Genomic DNA, 18,847 nt, shown 5'->3' with positions numbered 1-18,847 from the left:
ACACACACTCAAAGGCTTGTTTATAGGCTCAAGTTATCATAGCAACAATACCAAATACATCTATAAAAATGTGAAATAAATAAACCACAGTCTAGAGCTGTGAGATGCTCCAGGGCACTTAGAAGTAGCTTCAACCATCAATTGTATTGCTGGTCTTTTAAAGGCCCCCTGCATGAGCATAATACAATTTTCCCCAACACAACAGCAGCATTAGCTTATGCAAATGGGCCAGTGGCTGGCAAGGGTGCAATGAGCCCTCATGAAAGCCTGGAAAGGTGTCCCTAGCATCTCAGTTGAGCAGTAAAGGATGGCCATTATTGTGTTGCACACCGTGCACGTCTAGTATCTAGTGCAACAGTCCCTACTACACTAGTGAAAGTTACGCTTATGCACTGAGATGTATTGTACTGCAAAGATATAGGATTATTGTGGGGGACACGGACAGTAACCCTCCATCGAAGGAAACCCTGAAAATAAACATATGCACAAGTCCAAAGCCTAGATCCCATTTTTAGAAAACCAGATTCACCAGCTTGCGATACATCACCCTTAGAGTCGGATCTACATACTTTTGTTTTTGTGGTCTGGCTACAGACCTTTTCAGCTGTCTGTTTTAATTACCATTGTAATCAATGCTTAAACATATATACTTAGAGTGCGTTTTCTGCCCTTGGTCATGACTGGGCGGCTTTCATATCTATTTCGAATTTTTGCTCTAAAATTGATTGCTTTTCTCCCTTTTCTTATGTTTGTCCCACTCCTGAAACATTTAGGTTTGCCCTGCTTCCTGATTGGTTGAGTGTATCCTTCTGCTGCTGCTACCAGTAAGTATATTTCTCAATTTTTGTTTTGGAAGTTTCTGTGCATTTCAGCTTCAGCACTCTGAGGAAGTTACATGTCCTTCTTTGTTTCATTCTCTCTTCCCTCTCCCTCTCCCTCTCTCTCTCTCTCTCGCCTCTTTCTCTCTCCTCTTTTTTTCTCTCACTCCCTGCCCAACCCTCTTCACCAGTCATCCTTGGTATCTCTACATCCATATCATATTAGTCTTCCCCTCTACCTCCATCCAGGGCCGGCCTAAGGCATGTGCAAGCTGTGCACCTGCACAGGGCCGCCAAACCCCAGGGGCCGCCACGCCAATATATATCCTTAGATACATATTTGAGTGGCGGCCCCTGGCAGGGATTTGGTGGCCTCGGGCCCCCTACCTACACTCCCTGCTCAGGGCCTCCGTGAGCCTAGAGCCGGCCCTGCTCCATCCCTCGGTCTGCACCTCCTCTCCGACTCTTATGCCCCTGTGAACTGCTGGGACTCAGTGCCTCTCTTTAATCTTGTCCTTGCCTCCATCCTCCTCAACCTCACTATTTCTCCTCAAACACTCCCCTTTCCCTACTTTCTACTGTCCCATGCTTCAAGTGCCTCTCTCAGCATTCCAAATGCTTTTAGAAAGAAATGCAATAACTGGCAATGGCAATAGTTGTGGGCAGAAATATTGTAATGTAATTGTTAGACCTAACATCATTGGCATGAGTCTCTCCTCCATTTTATCTGTTTGCCTCCTCTGTTTACGATGTTTTTGCTGGTATATGCTTTGGGCACTGTGCCACTGCTGATCAGTGCCACAGTGCAAGTGCTCCCTATGTGAAATTGCTGTATTGATTGACTTCCATGTTTGGCTTATTTGGTTTACTGTCAGTCCCTAGTAGAGTGCACCAGGAGTGCCAGGGCTTGTAAATACAAATGCTGCTAGTGGGCTTGCAGCACGTGTTGTGCCACCCACAAGAGCGGCCTAGTAAAAGTATGTCTGAAGGTCTACCATTGCTAGACCACGTGCAGTCTGACTGTCACGAGGACTGCGCAAGTACACCTACTTGCCAGTCCCTAAACCTTCCCTTAACTTCATGTTAGTCACCCCTATGGTAGGCCCAAGGGCAGGGTGCATTGTAAGCATAAGGTAGGACAAGCCTGACAAGGTTGGCATGTCCTGATAGTGAATTACAGCCATATTCGTTTTTCACTATTGTAAGGTAACCTGCTCTCCATCAGTTAGAATGGGCTGCCAGGATTATTAATGCTATAATCCTAGCGGGCTCGGGGAGCATGGTGCAATGTCGAGTTTGGTATCCCTGAACTCAGGGTTTAATAACGCATCCGTTTGGGTGGATGGTTTTTAGACTCTGTGTTTGAAAATAGCACTTTTAGAAAGTAGCTATTTTCTTGTCTAACTGTCTACCGGTCTCTGCTGGTTCTGGTGTGCGTGTGACAGGAGCTGGGTGGCTCCAGAGGTCTGAATGAGTCAGTGTGGGGTGAGTGGGGCATTTGCATTGAGAGTAGGGGAAGAGTAGCTCCTGATAGCCTGCCCGGCCTGATACAATGCTGGCTCCGCCCCCCTGCCAGGCGACTGATGACTCTGTGCCTTCCAGGGACTTTCCTGGCCCCACCTCCTGCCGGGCAACTGATGGCCCTGCCCCTGCCAGTGACAATGCTGGCTCCGCTCCTGCTGGGCGGCTGAGGACTCTGCCCTGCACAGTGATAGGCCAGGTGCCTAGGCCTGGCAACACCCACAACAAACCCAGGATGGGGGGAAATTCCCCTGCATGGACAAAGGGATCAAAGCCAAAAAGGAGTATAAGAGAAGGACCCCTGAACCAAGAATTTAGATCACTTCTGACAAGGAAACCTGAACCAAGGACAAGAAGCCTGCTGATCTAAGGACTGCCTACCCCTTCTGCCAGAGTGCTGTTTGTTGGGGGAATCCTGCAGTTGCTTCTTTATTTTTGCCAAGGAACCAGGAGAGAGGAACTGAGTGTGTACTCTCAAACTTGCTAAGAAAATCTCCAAGGGCTGGAAGAAGTGCCAGCCTCCTGTTGAAGTCACAGGGTCAAAGGACTTCATTTATTTGCTAAAAGTGCTTGTTGCTGGAACCTGAAATCCAGCACCTCTGAAGAATCCAGTAATCTCGACGCCGACGGACGTCGCCGAATCCAGCTCGACATCGTGAGTAACGGCTCCAGTGTCCCGCACCTTCGACGCCGGCCGCCGGGCCCGATCGACGCCAGTAGCGACGCCAGTGAGTAGCGAGTTTGGCTCCAGCTCCAAGTGACCCTGTGTCGACGACGCCGCTGATCGCATCGACTTCGAGCCCTATCGACGCCGTGAGCGCTGCTCACTCTTGCAACATCGACATCGACGACGCCGTATCCTGCTTCATCCCGTGAGCGCTGCTCCCGCCTGACTTCGGTCGACGCCGCTGCAGATCGCCCCGACTCCGAGGCCCGATCGACGCCGAAGACGCGACGCCGGACATCTCGACGCCGCTGATCATCGAGTGCTTCACTTTTCCAAGGTACTGTGTTGTTGGGGTCTGTGCGACTCCGGGCTCGACGTAGCGCTCCTCGCGGTCGACGCCGAACCTTTGGATTAACTTTGCCTCGACGTCGTGTGACTCCCGTGTGGGTTACATTGTTGCCAAGAACTGTGTTTTAGAGAAGAAGAGTTGCTTTTGATACTAAAGACTTTTGTGCTAAGAAGAAACCGTGCTTGATCTATTATTTTTCCTTCCAAGAGTATTTATTAAGATTGTGGTATATTTTTGTCGTTATTTGGTCTTGTGCTAAGCCTTATATAAAAATACTTATTTTTATAATACTACTGTGTCGTGTCCATTTGTAGTGTATTCACTTTATTACTGTATGTGGTCATAAATGCTTAACGCACTGCCTCTGAGATAAGCTTGTCTGCTTTGCCAAGCTACCAAGGGGGTGAGCAGGGGTTATCTAAGTGTGTGATCCCCTTGCCCTGACTAGAAAAGGTGTGTCCCTATTTGTCAGAAGTGTATACCTCTGCCAACTAGAGACAGCCGCTTCTAACAGTAATGTTATGTACTTTCAAGATGGCCACATTCTTGCACCAAGACACAGTGCAGCAGCCATCTTGGAATGGTTTAACAACATTATTTTGTATCCTTATAGTTATCAAATTTCAAGATGACAATCTGCTGCTAATCGTTTTGCCAATATATGTTTCACACATCTAAAAGCATTGGCTAAGCCAATATCAGCATTGAGTATTGGAAAAGTATGAGAGATTGGCTCTGCCAATGCTTGCATTTCTCTTTCGTTTGGCCAATACATGTTTATGTCTTTAGTTTATGTGCGCTATTTGTTTTCTAAACAAGTATCAACGATTAATTATTTTTAGATAGACACACCCCTGTATTAGAATCCACCTTTATTTTTATAATAGCTAATGTGTTAATCGGCATATAAACCTAAACTTCTAACCACCTACTAAAGTGCACGACTTTCAATAAGATTTGGCTTGTAGACATCTAGCATCATAATAATAGCAGGTTCTGGAGAAATGTTTTCTTCTTTTTTTTACCTTTTCCTTCTTTTTCTTCTCTTGTTTAAGAAAATGGCAATCCATCCAACAGCTTAGAGACCAAATGCAACATTGGTTGTACACATAGATTGAAATGGTCAGCAAGCACATACTATGTCCTTTTGGTGCGTAAGTCAAACTCCTCAAATTAAGTTTCCAGGGATCTCTTTTCTGTCCAAAAAAGGACAGCATTTCCACTATCCCAGCCACCGTGAGCAGCTAGCACAATGCTAAATGGCAAATAGGAGCTCAATGATGAAACCAGTAGACCTCGGCAGGGGTGGCTCCTCCACTTGAGCGGAAGAGCGTCGCCCCACAAACCCCAAAGATGAAAAATAAAACGATAAAAAAGTTTATTTATTACCGTTCTATTTTGCATGAACCCATCCTGAACTGTCAGTATGGGGCGGTGCCAGCGCTGCCACGCTGCCACGGGCAGCAGCAGGGAGCTGTGCGCTTCAAAATGTGCATGTCTCTTTGGCCAGCTGTCTTGGGCCTGCCAGCCAGACATGCACATTTTAAAGTTCTCTAACCTAGCTGTCTTAGACAGCTGGGTTAGAGAAAACACAGGCCTCCAGGGCTCTGAGAGTGGCCGCTCTATCCAATCCTGGCACTGCTTTAATGCTGTGAAAGCAGTGCCAGGATTGGGCAGTTCAGATTTCTGCATCAGGAACTTCCTGGAAGGTACCTGATGGTGGAGGATGTTGCACTACGAAGGTAAGTGAATTTTTATTTTGTTGGTGCCCCCTCACCAGAAGCCAGCCGAAACAGCCTAAGTCACTTTCTTCCGCTCCAGCAAACTTCACAATAATGACAATTTTATTATTTTAGAAAAGCCCTGGCCATGTGCATTGAAAGGGGCGAAGCGTGTTTTCTGATCATCTCAGCATGTGTACACCCATGCTGTATTTTGTATCTAAGTCAATGGGTGAATTATCATCATATATAGTAAGAGAACAAAAGAAGGAAAGAAGTAGAGAAAGTCTGTTTCAAAATCTACTTTTATCAGTTTGCTTTGTTTCTAGAAACGGCATTCCTAATATTTGGCATTAAACCATAATGCAAGATGTGTATTAAATAAGATATTAAGGGCCTTCTGTACTAAAATGCAGTCAGTATCAGTCGCTGAAATTTGTGCACTGACTTATACTTAATGCACTTGCATTTTGCAAACTGGCCATTGTATTAATAGGGCGTTCACAAACCACAAAATCCTAATGGGTCGCAATTTGACCTACCTCATCAATGTTAATATGGTAGGCCACAAATCGCGACCCACTATGATTGGCTACAATCACACGCATGGTGCCCTTCTGGGGTCAGCAGACCACGATGTCTGTGATGACTTTTCAATTTTCTTAAATGCAGCCTTTTTTCCTAAATTAAAAACGGGTTGCGTTTTAAAAGAAATATTAAATGTTTTATAAACATGTTTTACTAGTAAGCTGTGGTCCAATCAACCACTGCCTACTCCTAAAAAATGTTTTTTAAACATTCATCAAGGGGAATTTGCAAATGGCTTACTACCTCTTTTGATATGGTGGTAAAATATTAATGTTTTGCAACCAGATTTTGGTTGCAAAATAATATGAACCATTAGGAATCGTATTTGGAAGGTACACTCTTAACACACCCCTTCTAATAACGATTCATAAAGGTTTCCTAAACCCATTTATGATTCAAAAACACTTTTATAAATTGTTAAAGGGGCTTTGTACATTTCCAAAAGGTTTTTAGCATTTGGAAATCCTCTGTTTTAGTGGTTTGTTAATGCTTAAAGGCAGCCACGGCCCGTGGAGGGAGTTTCGGTGGGGCGGAGAGGCGGGGCGGGGGAGGGGCAGGGCGGGGGTGCTAAAAACCGGAGTATGGATAATTAAAGGTAAGTAAACAATTTAATTAATAAAACGAATTTCGTAGCGCACCCACCATCACATTTTGCGATGCAGGGCGCGCTACGAAATTCGTTTTATTAATTAAATTGTTTACTTACCTTCAATTATCCATACTCCGGTTTTTAGCACTCTCCACCCCGCCCCTCTCCCACCCCGCCCTCTGCCCCACCGAAACACCCTCCACGGGTCGCGGCTGCTTAAAGGTGTAGTCATGAGGCCCCATATTCTGGTTTGTGGGTTAAGCCTGATGTTCCTTGAGGATTGTACAGGCACCACCCTATATTTGATTTGCTTTAGATTGGCTAATTCCAGAGACTAAAGTTAGAAAAACCAACACAGGACAAAGATAACTATTGGTTCCTGAAACATTCATGCAAAACACACAAATAGAGCCAAATATCCACAGATAGAATCATTAATAAGACAACACTGGTGGCTGAATCTCTGCATTCAGCACTGCAGTGCACTTGTAACTTTAAGAGTCGTAAGTCCCTTTGTGAATCGGGCCCACAGTGATATTGCTATGTAGGTGCAGACAGTGTCACACATGATTGCATTGCATTGCATTTTGATGGTGACAAACACAATATCAGTGACAGAAACAGGCAGTAACAAACACTATATTACAGAAATAATCAAATTATTACTAAATCAGAAACCACGGACAAAATAGTGAAAAAAACCAACCCTGTCAGAGACAAAATCTGACATTAAAAAAAGACTCTAAAAATAGTGGTGTGACAAAACACTGTCACAAACATATATACACAGAGAAAATATCAATGACCCACGGTGACAGACAAATTATAGACACGATCAATAACAAAGACTCACAGTCACTGAAATAATATGGTACAAAGTGACACACTGTGGAACCGATTAACAAAGGCAATCTGAGACAAAAGTCTAGCTTTCCGACTTTTGGTATTCACCAGCCGCGGCCCGTGGAGGGAGTTGCGGTGGGGCAGGCAGGCGGGGCGGGGGAGGGGCAGGGTGGGGGGGTGATAAACACTGGAATCTGGATGATTGCAGGTAAGTAAACAATTAAATTAATAAAACAAATTTTGTTCTGTGCCCTGCATCGCAAAATGCGAATCCCAAATGCAAAAATTGCAATTTAAGAAATTGCATAATTGCGATTACTTAAATTGCAATTGCATTTAAGGAATCTCAAATTGAGATTCCTTAAATGCAATGCATTAAAGTTAAAAAATTAGCGATTTCGCTAATAGGGGGCGCAAATTACCATGAAGTTGAACTTCATGGTAATTTGCAAAAACTTAGGTGCATTTTTCAAGGTTCCATTTTACACACAAACATGCCCTTAGGGCATGTGTGTGTGCAAGATGTACCCATATGCAGATTTCAGGGGTGCAACAGGGTGTCCTTTTGACACTCTGGCACCCTTGAAATTGCAATCTCAATTTGCGATTCTCTAATTGAGAATCGCAAATTGAGATTGTCTTTCCATTCATTCGTATGGGCCCATAGGAATGAATGGGGAGGTATTCCTTAATTGCGACTCGCAATTTGCGAGTCACAATTAAGGAATTTTAAGAAATCGCTATTTTTTAAGTGAGATCTTCATGTATAGCATTTTGCTATTCCTTATTAGCAAATCCTTATTTTTCGCTAATAAGGAATCGCAAAATGGGTGCTTGATGCATCTGGGGGAAAATCATTATATGTGGCCCTGATAAACAGAAGGCCATGTTAAGCCTAGAGTGTGATGAATCAAAACCTTTTAAACAAGTCCTATTATCGCAATTTCCGCCAACTGCTGATGGCAGGTCGATGACGTAACCCTCTGAAATGAACCAGTCTTATTATTTAATCAACCAATGAAACAGAACTTATAGAGCGTGGCTAATCACACCTGGGGGTATCCAAGCACTGAAAACCTGATTAGGGAGGGTTCCCTTGAGCAGCCAGGCCTTGAGTCCCTTCCTAAATTACAACAGAGAGGATTATTGGAATCTGACGACCTTTTAAGACACGCAGACTCACTCGGGACATTAGAATACTTTGTCGACCTAATAATTTAAAGAACTTTTTAACTGAATGTATTTGTTATTAATGCGTAACGTGTGCGTGTAATGCTTTTAGTTAACTAAACACTTTACTAATAAAACTTGAATAACAACAATAATAATTTGCATAGATCCACCTTTACATCAGGAAGCCACTGATAATCAAATAGTGCATCACCAAAAATGACATGTACACGTCTATACACTCTACATAGGATGAATGCCACATCTGCTGCTAAACCGTCCACAATGTACTTGAAAAAAGTAAAAACAAGAATACTCAATTAGAGTCTTAAAACAGCAGCAAAGAAATCTTGCAAACTCCGGGCATCTAACTGCAACTCTCTTTTAGAAGAGCTGGAAAGCAAGACAGCACAAGAGGAAACACATATCAAGGGCTGCAGCTCCTACATAAATTGAACTTTTGTACATTCTGGAAACATGCTGGCCTTGCTGACTAAAAAAAGATACACGGAGTAAGTAAATGTCCAACAAATATTTTAAAACTGCTTCTAAGACAGAGGAAAAGGCTAATAGGAAGGGCACGTGGCTGTATTGTGTAATTTCGTTTGCAATAATTTTTGATGGTGCTTCAATCTGACAGCAACATGTATTGTATCTTGCCAACAGATTTGTGCCAGCAATATCTGAATATGTCAGATGAGGGAAGTATGTTATTTTTTTCGAAAAATAATTCTGTGCAATGCTTGATGTTACCGCGATATAGCACCTTTTCGTTGTTGTCAAACTTATGCCAGCTGGTAACATTCTGGAGAACACATTAACTACTGCCCGTCTCAATTGTAGTAGCGTTTAAAGGATATTAATTTCAAATGCAAATGAAAGAAAACACTAAGCAAAACACTAAAAAGCAATAAGGCACAGACAGATTTCAAGATTGTACTCGTGAACACCTTGCTGCAAAAATCCGTACTAAAGATAAAGGCCAAGGGAATATCTGCTTATGGTCTTCAATTGCATAGTTAGTCAAATGCAAAAAACCCACCCCCAAGAGGAAAGAAAAAACGACAAACACTAGATAATAACTCAACACAATCATCGCCCTGACAAACTCTGAAGAAAGAGCGGAAAAACATATTAAACAAACAATTATTGAAATCAAGATATCGAAGTGTGACCTACATCCGAGCACAGCAAGGCGCCTTAAGGACCTAACAGAGACAATTAGGATTTGAATGTGTGCAGCAATAAATAATTCATGAGCTCGGGGATTAATACCTCCGAGTATTACAGAAGCAATCTTTGTCTCCCTACTGAAGAAGACAGAATTAGATTCAGAGGTGCTGACAAATACCAGGCGGAAAACAAAGCTTCCATGTTTAGCTAAACTAATCTGCATTAATAGTACCAGGATGAACTGAGCAGGATCATTAGTTAATTAGCCGTGAATTTGAAAGCATTTATGAACTGCGAATATAAAAAAGGCCATATTGCATGTTTGTTAATTTATATAGCACAAAACTGAAAGGGTGAAACGTAGGGCCAGATGTTCAAAACTTTGTTGTGGTCATAACCACTGAGACAGTTTGCCACATGTCACTGCAAACGAATTTGTGCCCATGTACCAAACCAATTTTGGGAGTCTTTAAAGCTTTACCGACTCCTAAAATAGGTCTGAAAACGAATTCTTTGAATCACAATTTAGAGGAGATATGTTGAAGCTTCCCCTGCAAATGGAATGGAAATTCATTGAAAAGTTACGGACTCTTAAGTTGGGGTGGCAACTTATAATTGAAAGGTACAGAATCCCCATTGGCTCCCTTCCCTTTTAGGAATGAATTGTGGTGCAACTTTCATGGGGGTTAGGCAGCAATCCATTAAAACTCTGTTGGACCTCTTATTCGTCAGATAGCGTTCCCTGAACTTTTTCTGCCTACGTTTTGCTGATTCTCTTATAAGGCCTCCGGGTTCTGCACACTTTCACACTGTACATACGAGTGAAAGTGCGTGCGCCTTCCTATCCATGTTGGGAAGTGGCGCTGATTCCGTATTGTGAAACCTGGGCCGATCTGTTGCTGCAGACCGGTGAGTGCGCACTGGTATCTATCGTGAGTAAACTCATCAGCAGCGTGCCATTGTAGGCCACTATGAGTACGCACCTTCACCTATGGGGCCCGTGATTCTGTGTGTCACTTGCCAACGCAGGCTTGTGCTTGCGCACAGACACACGTATTAGTTAAACCAGCATCCAGCCTTATATGCAGATTTAGGCGGGTTCACATGCACCACTGGTTTTGGGAACTATATTTCCTTCCTGCAATCGCAGGTCGGTTGGTTTAATAGCTCATGTGCTACCAGGTAGTGAGGAATACCTATGTTTGTTTTCACTACCTATGAGGCCTGCTCTTCCCATATGTTAACATGGGAAAGTGGTTGACATTACTTTGGACTGCAATGGTGGATTGCAGTGGAGCAGCCTCATGAAGTTTCATATCAATGGACTCACAGTGCCAAACCCTTTGCATTGGCAAAGCAATTGATGGACAGAATGCAGAACAATGACATACACTCATCCCAGTACAGAGATCTGGACCTAAATACATCGTTTTTTTGCTCACCAAGCCATTCCAGTTTGAAACCAGCCATATGCAAATAAGTCTTGACCCTGTGCCCAATGGGAGCAGTCCAGCCTGAACTGCCAAGCCAGGTCCTCCCTGGACTGGAACCAAGCATCCTAGGACCAGTTTCGGGGTTTCACCCCTCATCAGCCAGGATAGCTTGACTCCAGTGGCATGAGAGCATGGGACCCACGACCGAAACCGGTCCCAAGATGCTTATTCCTGGTCCAGGGAAGACCTGGCTTGGCAGTTCAGGCTGGACTCTTCCCTTGAGGTGCAGGGTCAAGACTGATTTGCATATAGCTTTGTCAGAACTGGGGGTGGCGAAGTGAGCTAAAGAACGATGATGGATTCAACCAAGATCTGTGACTGGGGATAAATGTGTGAGAAAAGTTTCAGAGCTCCGTCCGTCATCTCCTTCTGTTTGCTTTGTTCGCCCTATGTTGGCAGGGTACGCCCAGACGTCGGTCGCTTGCTCACTTTGCCACTGGATTCAAGCTAGCCTCGCTGATGAAGCCACGCAAAGCCACGCTGAGTGGCTTTTCATGGCCTTGTAAATATGGAATAATGCAATGCCTTATTCTGCGTATAAGGGGCGTTCCATGGGTTTTGCTTTGGGTGTTCCCACGCAACACCCATGGTTTTTGACACTGCCCCAGATTTACAACATAGCATGAATCTGGGACAGTGCCAAAACCAACGCCTTACCAAAGCAGCAGTAACAAGGAGAAATTATTACATTTCTCCTTGTTTTTTCCACTTTCTACATGTGCTGCATTCTGCAGCACACATAGAACGAGGAAAACAACTCCTTGGATTGTTTTTGTGCAGGAAGCTGCTCCTTCATGCACAAAAACAATCATGCCAAAAACACAGGCACCCTTGCACCAAGATGTAAGGGTGTCTGCTTTGGTGCTCAGCGGCAGTTGGTGCGCTGGCAGACAGGACAGGAATGCCCTGTATCTTGTAGACATGGTGCATTCCTGTACTTTTCTTTTGACATAGGGCAGTGCAGCTAGAAGTCTTGCAGTGCTGCCCTACGTCAAAATATTGTAAATATGCCCCCAAACCTCTAGGGGCCTAAAGACTGAGATCTGCATTCCATGGCCCCATGTCAGAAAGGCCTACAATTTAGGGGACACATCGGTGGTTCAAAGGGAAAACCTCTAAACCACCCCAAACTTCAAAGACACACAACAATATAACTATGGGTGTCATCCTTCAGCAGAGGGTGAGATACGCTTGTGGGGATGTGGGACCAGAGAATCCAAACTGTGTGGTGGACATTGTCTGAGGACTCTGTTGTGCACATGGAGGATAAGTGTCCAAACAGAGGCTGGCCTGGGCCGAGGATCTGCTCAAGTGTGGCGCCCTGAAGTGTGCTCTCCAAGGGCCCGACCGCAGACCTCCTGTTCTTTCAGAGATCTCAGGGACATCAAAGATCTTCCGCGAGGGACCTACACCATCTACCTGTCACATATGGAGAGCAAGTGCACTTTGGCAACGGAATCTCAACTGGTAGTGTGATGCGAGCATGGAATTATTCTTGTGTATGGAGACAGAATTATCTGGTGTGGAGCCCTTGAAAACGTGCCTGCATCTAAGACAGGTGGTTCCTGTATGTGGGGACCCCAACACTCATAAGCGTCTAGTAGGCGGTGAGCGGATTCATCAGTTGCGGGACCACGTGTGGACCATTTAGTTGATCATGCTGCATCTCTCTTGTGCAACATGCAAACTGCGTGCTCATTGCGTGTGGTATCTGATTCAAGTGGTGCGACTCTTGGAAGTGGGGTTGTACCTGCAGTAGAGCCTCATTCTACCTCATGTGGCTCCGCTGAACTTGCACCTGTGTGTGTGTGACTGAACTGGTTCTGGTGCAGCTGTTTCATTGTACACTGGACGTGGTGCCTCCTATTGGTCCCAGGTAGTAGTGAGAGAGATTGACTGGGGTGAAGAAATGCTTAAGAGACAGTTTGGAAGTGGGTCAAGAGACTGCATGACCCCTTTGTGTTTTGAGACCTGTGAGTGAACTTCCCAAGTGGCTGCTAACCTCTCCCTTATTTAGGTCTACCTCCTGACTTAAACTTTTACATATTCCCACCTGCTTCCTGAGCACCCAGACAGTGTGACTTTGGCCACATGCGGCCCAGTGTCCAGAAGGTGGGGTTGGTTATTTCCATTTGGGGGTATAGCACAATCGGAGTGAACTTGAGGGTGTAGGGAGGTCTGGGCCACGGAACCACAGAGGGTGAACAATTGGTCAACTGGGTACCAGTGGCACCATATTAGGGTTCTGAGTACATATGTGTGTGTAAGAGCATGCCTTATGGACTGGCTTAAAACCGTGGCACTGGGCAGTTGTGCGGAGTGAATGTGTGTGAGTGGGAGTGATTGTGTGTGAACCGACTGTGATTCAGGACACTGGCCAGCAGTGCTGCATTATACGTCGATTGTTGCCAAAAGCACAATACCTTTTGATATTGGGTTTTCCCATGTGGCTTAGGCTCCCGGTGCTGCTAAAAAGTGTTCTATTTTCGTGTATGTTTATAATTTTGATATTGTACACTGCATAAGTGTGCTTTCTCTCAATTGGGAGGGGGATTAGACTAAGAATTGTTCGCAGTGTGCATAATAGTGATATCATAACAATGTGAGTGGGCCTAGTACTGCTAGTAATGTTTCTGAATGTGTTTTATGCTTAACAGTATATGATGGTCATGTTATAATGATTATATATGTGTGTTGAATATAAAAGTTTTTACATACATTCTGTGTGATGTCTCTTTTGTGGCACTCAATGCAGTTATCGTGAGTGGCTGCTGTGCCGTTGCTTTACACATTGCCTCTGTAGTAAGCCTGACTGCTCAGAGCCAAGCTATCCAATGGTGAGTGTGGGTTGTACAGCGCGTGTAATCGCCTGCCCTTGACGGGAGCGGTAGTTCTGCCTGGCTGGGGGCATCCCTTCAGCCAACCACACACTGCCGGTTCCAACAAACTCTCATTAAAACTTTTAAAACCATGTTTTAAAAACAATCACAGGGATGGTGTTCTGCTGACTCTTGCAGGCCATAATCGCAGTAATGTTGCCCAATTGGAGTGGGTCAACCCTGTTAATGCGGTTTGTAAAATAAAATTCTGGTTGCAAAAAGACTAGTCCCAAATTGGGCCCTGTTTTTGGGTAGAGAACATCTGGACCCTAATTCAAACTCGGCAGAACATCAGGTCCCCAATCCTTGGCTTTCATTTGACAACCCAAAGTGTTCTAGGAATTTTAATCGTAAATTACTTCCCTGTGTGAAATGGACTAACTCAACTAATAAGAGTGATTCCCCCCCCCCAAAAAAAACTCCACTTATTAATATGGTGTCATGAAGAGATTGGTGTTAATTCTAGAATCCTAGTTTCAAGGAAATGGGAGGTGGTAGAAGGAACAGAGAGCAATACTCTTTGGAGTATTCCACTGTTCACCATAGAGTGCTCCCTGTGTCCTTCCAGTCTGACACGTTGAATCCAGCTCTTATTTGGGCTGCCCAAGCCCTGATAATGCACATCAAAGTTGGTCTGTGGATGTATTTGCAGTATAAGTACTGAGTATGTAAAGAGCTCGCCACAGCTACCTCAGTGCTGACCTACCACACTCTCTTCTAGTTCAAAAATGAATGCATTCAAACCCAAATATATATATGTGTATGTACGTATGTATGTATAGCATGGACCTCGCGAGCTCTTTCAATGCACCTCAGTCCGAGCTGCATAACCCAAGTCTATAATGACTGTCGGAGGCATAGGAAGTGAAACCGCGGGATGAAAGTCAAATGTAATACACCAGACACTGTGAATCGATAGCTCTGATGTCTTTGGGATATTGTGTCTGCATGCCTTCAGCGGGAACAGCCCCTCTACAAGGAAAGAAGGCCGAGCAATCGATCTCTTCTATTCTCTTGGCATTCTCTGCTGGTCAAGGGCTTGACCCATGCAAAAGTGAGAGGTTTCACTCCATCCAGGGATTGATTCTTTGCCCCTCCCTTAGCGGCTGATAGCTGAAAACAAAGAGAACTTTGAGTGACAGAATAAGATCTACGAGACACTAATTATCACAGCAATTCACAATAAAACTTTAGGATTATTGCAGAAGATCCCTTTGCACGAGTAATCGAAGCTATTGCTTCAATTGTCAGGTTTCCAGCTCTTTTCTAAATGGTAGTAAGTGAGTTGCATCCCAGATCCTGGACACATTTAAATCGTCCTGGAGAGATGAAAACCTGTCAATGGTCTTTCAATCAAATAGTGCAACGATCCTGCCACAGCCCCACAGTCAGTGGTGATCAAGGCAGCCCTACTATTCTACAGCTCCACAGTCATCATGAGGCACCACAGCTCTCACACACATCCGTTCCATGAAGAGAGCACAGCTTAACAGTACTGAGTCCCCGACAGGCACATGCCTTCAACTGAGCAAGAAAGCAAAGCTCAAACACATCCCTCCTTACCCACAGCCTTCCACACAGAGTGAAACAAGGTAGGTCACTCACAACACTTTTACCTTGCATATTGACCATACAGCTTGCCCACAGCACAATCAGTCTCACCCCCTAACCTTGCCCCCCTACGCCCACCCCGGAAGGGGGATGAAATTGCACAATTCAGCTACAACGCTCTCACAGAAATTGTGTAATACTCATGAGGACATGTTGGTGTGGCAAGCTTCTTTCGAAGGGCCATCACTGACACACTTACATGACTCAATGCATGTCAGGAGCATTTGTAGGCCTGAAGGCCGTGATCTTTTCGGGTTTCTCTTTGGTGTCCGATCAAGGAAGCAGAATGGAATTAAGGAGACATCTACTCTGTGGCAAGAGAGAGACAGGGCCTCATTTATGAAAAGTGACGCATAGCTGTGAGAAAACAGTGATGCGTCACTTTTCATTGCGCCCTCCTTGCGACACCAATGATGCATCATATTTACAGTATGACGCATCATGTCACAAGGAGTTAGAGATACGTCAGTATTTCTGACGTATCAGTAGGCGCAAAAATGATGGATTTTCTGGAGTGTGTCACAAAAGTGACGCAACTCCACCAGTGGGTCATTACACAAGGGCAAGTCCCACGTGAAATGTGCCTGCGACAGTCTCGTAACATATTAACGCATTTGCATCCTAAAAATGGCGCAGTGAAATCCTATAGATTTCACTGTGTCACTTCTATGACCCTTTCTCGTGACAGAACCCCCCCTGCATACATTATACCTGGCGCAGGTATAATGTGGCGCAGGGGTTTACAAAATGACGCATTTTGGTAGATGTGCCACTTTGTAAATATGGTTCAACAAGGATAATTTTTTACGCCGCTGGTGCGTCAAAGAGTGACGCACCAGTGGCGCAAAAGTGACGCAAGGGCTCATAAATAAGCCTCACATTATTTAGCCACATTACCAGAATCAGATAGGAATAGATCGGGCTTCCTGTTTTACTATTTAACATCATGATGAGTCATTGAGAAGCATTAAAAAATGCACATGCGCCTGGGGAAAACAGCCGTTGCGCTGCCACATGCATCTCCTCACAACATCTAATGTTCTCATTTGAATGGAGTAGTAAGGAAAGGGCCGGGATCATACTGACAATTCAGTAAGGAAAACAAAACTTGTGTCTGTGATGCTCTATCTCTCTCTCTCTGATCATCAAGATAAAAATGAGCTGTTGCACTATTCCTACCACTGCAACCCGGGCACGATAAAATTGTATTCCCTAATGTGACACTGTTTCTCCAGCCCCATAATGTTTCCTCGACAAGTGTGGGGCTCTCTGCCCGTTTCTGCAATTATGTGGCTGACTTTTCCTCATTTTGCAGGCTACCACCCGATGCCGCAGACCCAACTCCCAGCATTCATCTAGCGTAGTGAGGGCCCATCCGTTCTTTTATGCACACATAGCAGTGAAGACCATGTGCCCCAGAGCCTGAGGACTGGGCCACCAGCAGAAGAGAAGGTTGACAAATCCTATCAAACTTGAGATGCTGGAGAAACCAGCTATAACTCAGTCCTATACTAGTAAGGCCCCTACATGTCCCTGAGGGAAGACCAACGTGGTGTGGCCTGCATCCCAGGTAATAAAAACCATGTTTCTGCAAGGGTTAAAGAGACTGCCACAAAAGACTGAAAAGCAAATATCAATGACACGTAGAGTTCTGCTATAGAAGGGCTCAGAAACCCACTAGACTTTGGTCACACAAGCCAGGCACTGCACATCTATGCCAACCTCCAGAGACAAACTCCCTTCAACCCATCCCTGTGGATTTTGGCCCACAAAGAGAAGGGACTTGAAGGGAGGGGGAAGGCACCGCACCAGTCAATTTGTTGAATGAAGACAAGGGGATCAGATGCCTCAGCACCACAAGGATGGTCCCAATGCTAACTCACGCACTGCTGCCTCACAATGCTGCCACACACTACAGCCCGGTTGTTGCCGTCACCCTTAACCACAGACCGGAGAGCTCCAGTTCTCCCTATTGAGGGAGGAAAGAGATGCAGTCACATGCCACATTAAGCAACCACAAGCCGGTAAAGAACTGGTGCCATATTCCAGGTACCCCCTCAACAGCCAAGACCATATTATAGAGACACTCTTGGCCTGTAGAAGAAGAGGAGAGTCGCGGTCGGTGGTGGGAGTAGCTGCCGGGCGGTGACGTGGGGAGGGGCAGGGTGGGGGTAGTAATATATGGATTACGGAGATTACAGGTAAGTAAACATATAAATAAATAAAACACATTTGTTGCGTGCACTGCATTGCATTTGGGAATGGAGTGTCACCGACCGCTACTGGAAGAGGTTGCCCCACCCTTGAACTAAGAAGAGAAGTTGGTTCTGCCAGTCCACATTGGGGAACCAGAGGCCTACTTCAGTACAATTAACCAGGCACTAAGATTGCTGAAGGTGATCCAGGACGTGTGGTCTTGAGCTCACTCGGAATTGTAGTATCCAAATGAAAAGGCACACTAGAACCTCTGGTCTGGTCTCATCTTGCCCGGAGACGTTCTCTACTGTGCCAACCTAGAGATACCTTTTCACAGTGGAAGCCCCCATGAAGCTGGTCGACTGTGCACCACAGAGCCATGGACGAGCAGACAGAAATTATTAAAGGGTAGTCACCCAGGCCGCTTTACACACTTCTACATCCCTGCTCATAATCTGTCTCCAGGACTGAATGCAACCCAAAGATAGTGTACGTCAATTGCCTATAAACATCCGAGGCAGATCAAGAAAATCATATCTTACTCTTAACCCAAGCTGATGAAAAGTTTCTGGTAAAGAAGGTAGCAAGTAGGAAGTGAAGGTGAAGTACAACCATGAGGCATTTCAGCAAGTGTCGGGAGGTCCTACTCACATGAGTGTTCACATCCAAAGTCTTCCCACTTGTCACTGGAGCCTAGCCTTCTGAGACAAAAAAATGAGTAAGCCTATCCATGTACTTTGTGTGTCTGCCTTAAGCCTCCTCCAGCAACTGTTCCAACACCCATCAATATCTGTCACAAAAGCAGTGGTTCTCCATGCCAAGGCAGAACAACAACACACACATGACATAAGCAGAATATGACAATTCTTCACTAGAGACCACTGATGGCAGCACTTTCTTGGTTACATAAAGGGCTCACCAAAACATGCTCCTTATTTGCACTTCCTGTTTTCAAGCAACTTCCAAGTCAAGACAATGTGAAGAATGCCTGCCAGGTGATAATACAAATGCCTGACGTCTTCTTGTGCATCATTCCCAGCACATGAGGCACCACCATCACTCTAGGAACCAAAGCCGGAGCCCTATCAAACCACTGGATCCACAAGACTTTGCTCATAGAAGTCTCTGCTAGTGCTACATTTCAGAACAGCTGAGACTTAACCCCCAAGTATATAGCTCCAGCAGTGACTGAAGCTTGATCATAAGGCTCTTTATGGGCACCCACATAT

The 18,847-nt window shown here is 44.9% G+C and overlaps 1 protein-coding gene across 4 annotated transcripts in view; it reads right to left on the bottom strand.

Moving 5' to 3' along the window:
* Nucleotides 1-18,847, bottom strand: part of ASTN2 (astrotactin 2) — a 2,754,112-nt gene that overhangs the window by 920,763 nt on the left and 1,814,502 nt on the right. The gene's annotated exons all lie outside the window — the stretch shown is intronic.

Source organism: Lissotriton helveticus, chromosome 5_1, assembly GCF_964261635.1.
Source record: "Lissotriton helveticus chromosome 5_1, aLisHel1.1, whole genome shotgun sequence".
In the NCBI taxonomy this organism is placed as follows: Eukaryota; Metazoa; Chordata; class Amphibia; order Caudata; family Salamandridae; genus Lissotriton; species Lissotriton helveticus.
This window is presented reverse-complemented; position numbering and strand designations above follow the sequence as displayed.